Here is an 8377-nt window from a genome sequence, read left to right as displayed (position 1 = left end):
GGTCCCTGGTGTAACACACCTAAACATGTTTTTCAATAAGTGACCTAATTAAATTTCAAAAGCCCATCTTAATATTTAGATGTAACTGCAGGTAACTGCATAATGAAAATTATACCATAACCTTAATGAAATGATTTTCAGTGCAGAAATGCCTAAAATTGTCAGACTTCATTTATTCCAAAATCAGCTGTTGGGATCAACCTGATTTTTGGAACAAGATTGGGACAAAGAAAGTATATAGACATGCACTGGCAATTAAGCTTAGCAGTCAAACATTAATCATAGACGTTATACCTTGTCCTAAACCTAATGTCTGTTACTAGCAGAAGACTTACGTGTGTGGTTATAGATACTTAAATGGTTATTTGCATACACTTGTACTAAAATACTATGTTTATCTAAAAGGTGAATTTATTTTGGCATTCTGTATTTTATTTGCTAAATTTCCCACCTTACCTATGTGCTGAGTAAAAGAGGAAATAAACACTTGTAAAAATACTTCCTAATATCTAGAATTTATATCTTTGCATATTTTTCTTGGAAACTATTATTATCAGTAAATATTTGTTTGGGTTTCTGTTTGTTTTGTTCTTTGGTTTTTGAGGCACCATCTCACTGTGTAGTTCAGGCTGACACTGAACTCTCTCTGTACCCCAGGCTGGCCTTGAACTCACGGCAGTCCTCGTTTCAACCTTGCAAGTCCTGGGATTATGGGTGTTTGAGGCCACACCCGGGTCAGGCATTTGTTATTCTGACCATTTCCCCCACCTCAACTAACCAAAATATATGTGTAATGCTAATTCACTCAGTCACCTTGATATTCTATTGTAGGTGCCCAGTGTTTACAACATAAAGAGGGTTAAGGAGTTTGAATTTCATTTCAAAAATCACAGCACTATGTAGGTATAACTGTGGCCATCTTTGCTGTATGAAAATCCAGCTCCCCTCTCTCCTTCCTTGTTTCTGTTACTGTCTCGGCCACACCAAAAGGTATGACTTTGTGGCAGCCACATCCGTGTAAAATGTTATTTGTTCTTTTTATCTGAAGCACAGCAACAGCACGCTATCAGCTGAACTCTTACTCAAACTGCAAAATCCATTTTGAGCATTTCTGTTAGTATGATTTTCTCAACCCACCGGATGAAGTCAGTTATCCCTTCTTTATGGCAACCCTGAATCCTACAGATCAGGCTCCCCTGAAATTATTGAATTACGTGCCTATTTCAGTTTATATCCCTTCACTATTGGAAAGTGTACTGGTAATAATGTGAGTTCTTTAAAATGTGATGGATATAATAAGTGAAGGGAAGGTGTGAATAATGTAAGAGAACACAGAAACTTACAGCAAAATGAGAATGCTTGTGGTATTTATTCAATTAAATATTTATTGAGCACTTATAAAATATGATCATGAGTTTTACTATGTCTAGATTTACTGCAAATAAAATGTAATTCTGCTTTGAAGAGTAATTTAATATGCTAAATTTGATTAAAAAAGTAAATTTCATCTGTTGCAGCTGCTTTCATCAGAAAGATAGGCTCACCAGCCAATCCATATTTATTTGAATGGTATTCTGAGCCTTAGAAGAACAAAAGCCTAGGCTATATGGTTATTGTTTTAAATGCCTTTTTTGGAGTTTTTATGATATTAAGCAAAATTCCTACGTTGTCTTCCTCCTTGACACTGCAAAACAGTTTATTTGTGGACATATTTTTTTTTTCTGATTGAGCACTGAGCACAGGAAGAAAGTTCTGTCCTGCATGGAGAGTTGTTGGCCAGAAGAGCTGGAACTGTTTGTTAAGAATCCTGCTTGAAGTGTAGACTTGGCATACGCAGAGAAGACACAAGAGGTCCTTCAGCAAAAGTGAAGTGTTTTTAATTGGAAGCACCACACATATGTGGCCTTCGACATTAATCGCTAGGCATTCCGAAGAGTGTGTATTCTATGCGTTTTTGCATGCTATGTGTTTATGGCAATTTTCCTATAGAAATCGGAGAAGAGGACTTTATGCTTAGGGTATAAAATTTTCTTATGTATAAAATTTTCTTTTAGTATAAAATTTTCTTATGTATAAAATTTTCTTTTAGTATAAAATTTTCTTATGTATTATGTGTATATAGATTCAATGTATAGAAAATATATATATAAAATATAGATATATAACCTCTATATATACATATACCTGCCTCTCTCTCTATATATATATCCCTTTACATAGCCCAATATATACAGTATATATGTGTGTGTGTGTATATATATATATATATATATATATATGTTTGATTCACTTTTTCAATATGGAGAAGCAATAGAACCCACACACCCCTACATCCAAGGTTGCAGTCACCACAACACATACATGAGAGTGTAGCTAGGAATGTAGTATGAGAATGAATTCCAGAAATACAGTCTCATGATTTCTTTATGCCGAAGATGTATTTTAATGTAAATGTGACTTAACTTGTTGCTTGGGTATTCCAGTTTTTTGTTTTTTGTTTTTTGGTTTTTTTTTTTTGGTTTTTCTCCGGTATCGGGAACTGAACTCACCACCTTGCGCTTGCCAGGCAGGCGCTTTGCCGCTGAGCTAAATCCCCAGCCCCGGCTATTCCAGTTTTACAGTGCTTTCTCTTGTTGTGTGATGAGAATGATTATTAAGATGATGGTTTGAGGAATTCTTATTTTCTCTGGTGAAGAAAAAGTGGTGTACGGAGTTTACTACCTTTTTCTATGATTAATACACATTGAGGTATAATTGGACATTCTTGGTTCAGCTCTCCCCTTTGCCTGGTATTATATTAACTCAAAAGATCGCAATTTCTGTCCTTCCGTGGCAAAAATTTAAGTGTCATTGTCTCCTTCTTGGACTGTGGGATTTTGGCCAGTAGCCCAGTACCATTAATATTTTTCTTTTTTGGCGGGGACAGAGTCACACCTTGCAGTTCAGGCTGGTCTCGAAGTCTCTGCGTAGTACAGGCTGTCCTCTGACCCTCAGCAGTCCTCCTACCTCTGCCTGGAGAGTGCGCGCTTACGGGCATGCATTACCACTCTGAGAAACCGCTTGTTTTCAATACCGTCTTAATTTAGGTTAAGGTGAAAATTTGCTGTTTCTCTCCTCAGATGACTGAGAGCTGTGCGCTGCAGGCTCATCAGGTTGATCTGAACTGAGTCAAACCTCAGCGGAGAAGATGAGCACAGACTTCCACTGAGTTCCTCTTCACTGAGATTCTGACCTCGTTTAGGCACACAAAGGCTTCGGGAACAGAAAGGAGTTGACATCCTTTCTAAGAAACGTGTTTCCAAGTGTGGCGAGGCTCTCTTGTATGGTCCGATTTCCGTTATTATTGTAAGTAAGGGCCAGAGACTCAACAACCTCCAATACACCAATGTGCTATCTCACAGTTCTGCTGGTCAAAAGTTCTAAAATCAGTGTGTCACCACGACCATATTTTTTAATTCACTTACTTTATTCCAGATTCAAAGCTAGCAGCATAATCTCTTCAAATGTCTGTTTTTCCTCCTTCTGGTTATCTGTCTGTCTTAATGAAATAACTTGTGATTACATTGAGAGCACCTACATAATCTAGGATAAATTCTCTGGTTTATCAGATTCTTAATTTAATCATATGTAAGACTTTGCTTTTGCCATGTAAAATAAATATTCATAAATTCCAAGGATTATAAGGTAAACATCTTTGTATTACTATTCTATTTGCCAAACTATTTTTAATAAGACATTACATTTTTAAGAGTGAAGTCATTTCTTACAAGCAAATTTGAGAATATTGCAATGTATAAGAGAAAAAAATGGACAAATAACTATTTATATTCTTTTTTTTTTTTTTTTGGTGCTGGGAGTCAAACTCAGGACCTCATGCTTGCCAGGCAGGTGCTATACCATTGAGCTAATTCCCCAGTCCTATGTCCTTTAATTATTGGATTTAAATTTATCATTCCAAATAATTTCACCTTAACAAAAATATTGTAAATATGTCAAAGATTTTCTGAATATTCTTCAGTTGGCTTCCTTAAATGATTATGATGTACAAGAGCATATATAATTATCAAAACCAGAAATTTAACATTGGTATTATAATTATTAGGCTTACTCATGTTCTGTTTTTCCCGGTAATATTCCTTTTGTACTGCAACACTGTAAAGAATATCCCACATTGCAATTAGTGTCATGTCTCATTAGTGTGTTCTAAGATTTTTAGTGCTTTCTCTTTATTCTTTTAGACTTCGATATTTTGAAGAGCGCTTGCCTATTAGTTTGTAGAGTGTCCCTCAGTTAGGGTTTGTCTGACAGTTCTTCATGATTAAATTGAAAAATAATGTGCAGCCCTTCCTAGTACGTTACATCAGAGAGTAAAGGGTAGCACCATGTCTTACTTCCGATGATATGATTTTTGATGATTTGATCAAAGTTGTATCTGAGTTTGTAAACTAAAGTTTCTATGTTCCCTTTTTGATTAACACCATATTGATATCCAAAAGAATACAAATTCTGTAGCATTTTATAGTCAGAATAAGAAAAGCTCTATTGTCCTATTAAAAATATGATTTTTACTTCTATTTCATCTTAATTGCTAATCAATCAATTTTATTGTACAAAGACCTAGATATTTCCTGCTGCATTTTATTGACAAATAAGGTAAAAGCAGCTGTTGATTTACATATTGCCTGTCTCATAGAAGAGAAACAATTTAATATTAAAGGTTGAGTGTCTGATGTTTTTCAGTTAATTATAGTCTGAAGGTGCATCTATTTTCCAACAAATGACTCACGTTTATCCTCTTTATAGCAAAGTAATATTCTATTGTATATAAATACCACATTTCCTTTATACATTCATGTGTTAATGGTCAGATAGGTCTCTGTTTTAATTATTTTTCTCATTGCTGAGACAAAATACTCAACATCCAGTGTTAAAGGGGAAAGGTTTATTTAGCTCATGGTTTGTAGATGTTTCAGTGCAAAATCAGCTGGCTCCAAGGCAAGGAGCACATGACAGAAAGCAATAGTTCAGGGTGTCAGAAGACAGCAAAAGCAAGTGAGGGAAGAGAGAGCGGGCAAGCCTCGTTCTGTAACTTACACTGTATGAAGGCTACCTGCCCTAGGGTGGGTATAGCACTGGTACCCTTTATCCCAGCACCCTTCACCCCAACACTGCACTATGAATCAAGTGTTCTGAGGAACAAATTTCTATGCCGCTGCCATTCTGGGGCATGGTACTTTGTGGCTTTCTTCTCAAAGCAAAGTCTTTCATTTTGAAATTTTGAAGCTGCAATGGGTGGGGACTTGCTTCTCCTTGTGATGCCCTCAGGCTATGGGATGCCCTCTCAGCTCTATCTTTGTAGTGCTTAGCTTTACTGGGCTTCCCTTCTCACTAAACTCACATTTTAATTTGCCCTGCTGGGTTCTTTCTCTTGATTCTCAATATAAATCCGGCTAAAACCTCTCACCAGCAGCCATACCACAGCCTCAGCATTCGACTGCCTTGAAATTTCTTCTGCCAGATTAATTAGTCTGTTCTCAGACAAAGTCTCTGGATGTGAGCAAACTGCAGACAGACTTCCTGGCAAGTCATAGTTCCCACTGTCTGGACTATAACAGCTAATGTAGTCCTTCTTCCTAACAGAAACTTCCCAAGCCTGGTCTTTATTGGCAGGATTTCCATCAGCCTTCTGGCCTTCTGAGCTCTGAGCAGAATCTCCCATACAGAGCAGCCTAGGACGTTCCTGCACTATTTTTTTCTGCCAGCATCTCCAAACTTTTCCAAACTCTTCCCACAAGCCATTCCCAAATGGTCTTGTACCACAGTGCCAGGTACAGTCACAGAAATGACCCACTACTTTTTATTTAAAGTCTATTTAATTTTCTGTTCTTCCATTTGCATGGGATCTCTACCTTTGTGTTCATCCACTTTCGTTACCATAAAGGATACTTTGCTCTATGTAAGTTATAATGAAAATCACTTTATATAGCCCATAGCCTTGAAAACTGAAATATGGACAGCTTGATGCCGTCCTCTCCCTTGAGATTTCCTCTGACTGCGTTATGTCATGGTGTGTGGCATCAGAGCAGCATAAAATGCTCAGGAGATCCCAGAATGAGACAGCAAGCTGAAGAATAAGAAAGAGTTCTGACTGGTACCCTATAAGAACTACTTTACTCACTTCCAAGGCAAATGGACCCTCAGTATCCTAAGTATCTTATTCTAGGGCCACCTGCTTAAAGGTCCTATCATATCTAAGCTTTGCCATATTTGATGGGAAGACTAAGCTCCCAATACATGAACCTGTATAAACTGTATCCAACCTACACACACTATTCTCAACCCATATCACCATCTCTTCCCCTTGCGTCTGTGGGTGCGGGTGAGTGATGGCAGTGGCAGCAGGGGTGGGGGTTGTGGTGGTTGTGGTGTGTGTCCTTACAGGTAAAGTGAGTTTGTTAAAAATAACATAAGGTTCATTTTTTTCCCATTGTGTAACTCTTTGTCTGGGTGAATTAATCAATTTATGTTTAAGGTGATGGTTGATAAATAAGGTGTTACTACTCGCATTTTGTAACGTGCTTACTGGTTGCTCGTGTTCCTTTCTTTCCCCCTCTTCTGATGGCTTCCTTTGTGCTTAGGACATTGTCTCCCCAGGAGTATTTTATTATAACTTCTGTGCTGTGGTACATCTTCCTCTTCCAGCTGTATATTTTCAAATAGCCTATCTTCTAGCACACCAGTTCTTCCGCTTAGCTGATCGTATTTTTGGAGTCTTGTGCTTCTTATTTTATGTAGTATAATTAAAGCCTCAGAATTTTTGCTTGACTTTTTAAAAATTATTTCAATGTCTCTGTTAAATTTCTTTGACATATAACTTATTGTTTTTCTTTTTGTGGTGCTTTTTGTTTTTTGGGTTTTTTTTTTTTTTACTACCGGGAATTGAACTCACAACCTTGCGCTTGCCAGGCAGGCACTTGCATCACTAAGCTATATCCCTGGCATAACTTATTGTTATACTGTGCTTTTTGAAGTTTTCTGTTTTTCCTCAGAGTAGTTATTTTGAAATATCTGTGCAAGAGATTCTGAACAATAGTGAAACTGTGGTAAGTTTCTGGAGTCTTATTTTGTTCAGGAAGTGAAAACATGGTTGACTGAAAGTGGTTGCTCCTTGGCATGTAAAAGCATCCATATACTGAAAAGTTAGTATTTGCCTGGTTTTCAGTGTAGATGTTTTTATGCCTGGCCTTACAGAAACCCTAAGCAAGCTGTTTATCACTGTTCCTGAGCCTATGGTCACTGCTGTCCTCTTAGCTCATGGCACTGTACATCAGGCTTATTCCATGTCTGTGATTTGTGGACTGAAATTATTCAGCACTAGGGAGCACCCAACCCTAACCTTGCTGCACATCAGCAGCGGGTATGTTGTTCAGCATGGGGAGTGCCAAAAGAGAGAATTTCATCACCACTGGGCCTACAGGCCCCACGTGGGGCCAGAAGAAGCGCAGATGTCTCATCAGGGACCCTCGCCTGTTCCCACACCGTGAGACTTTCCCTGGCACTGGGCCTCACCACGGCGAAATGAGGCGTATGTAACAGACTGAAGCAGTGAATCACCCACGTCCCTTTTCTTCGCCTATGTAGACCACGCCTCTGTCCATACTGTGTGGCCTCGGGTCAGGAGAGGGATGCGCAGTGCTTTCACCACTGAAGCCAGGGCTGTGCCTAGCACCAAAGCGGGGTCAGAGGCCCCCTCCACGGGCACGAGCCTTGCAGCAGGAGCAACAGGTTCTTCTTGGTGTTGCGTTTCACTCTTACGGGCATGACACCAAGTCTGAGGACAGGGCCTTGCCTCGCCTTTGCCAGTCTGTGTGCCCCAGTGGATGAGTACCCTGTCTGTACTCCACTGCACAAGATTAGCGCAGGGACGGTGAAAGCAGCCCGACTGTTACCCACTTGTAAGGGTAACTTTGCTCGCCTTGTGGCCAAAGGGGGCAGCTCATAGGAAGTGCGCTAAAGATGGCCGGAAGTGAGAGAGCAAGCGCGCGGCTCCGCACCGTCTGCCTGCGCTGCCCTTCCTTCTGTTGCTTACTACGAAGGGCTCTTGGCCCACCTGTGCACAGTGAGATGGGGACGTGAGGCAGACAGACCTCGCCGTCTCCTTAGAGATAGCTTCAAAGTAATCTTCTTTCCTTTCTACCAAAATAAATGCTTTCTTAATTTAATCATCAGCAACCAGATGACCCTGAGCATATGAGTCTGAGTAGATGGAAAGAATTCTAAAGTTGAGGTCAGGAAAGAATGAGTCAAACAGCGGGTCTGCTGTCCTTCACCAAGAAGACAGCACTAGGGTAATGAGCCAAGACAAGGAGCCATGTCT

The sequence above is a fragment of the Chinchilla lanigera genome, unplaced genomic scaffold (genome assembly GCF_000276665.1).
Source record: "Chinchilla lanigera isolate Chin_1 unplaced genomic scaffold, ChiLan1.0 scaffold00011, whole genome shotgun sequence".
NCBI classification, from domain to species: domain Eukaryota; kingdom Metazoa; phylum Chordata; class Mammalia; order Rodentia; family Chinchillidae; genus Chinchilla; species Chinchilla lanigera.
This window is presented reverse-complemented; position numbering follows the sequence as displayed.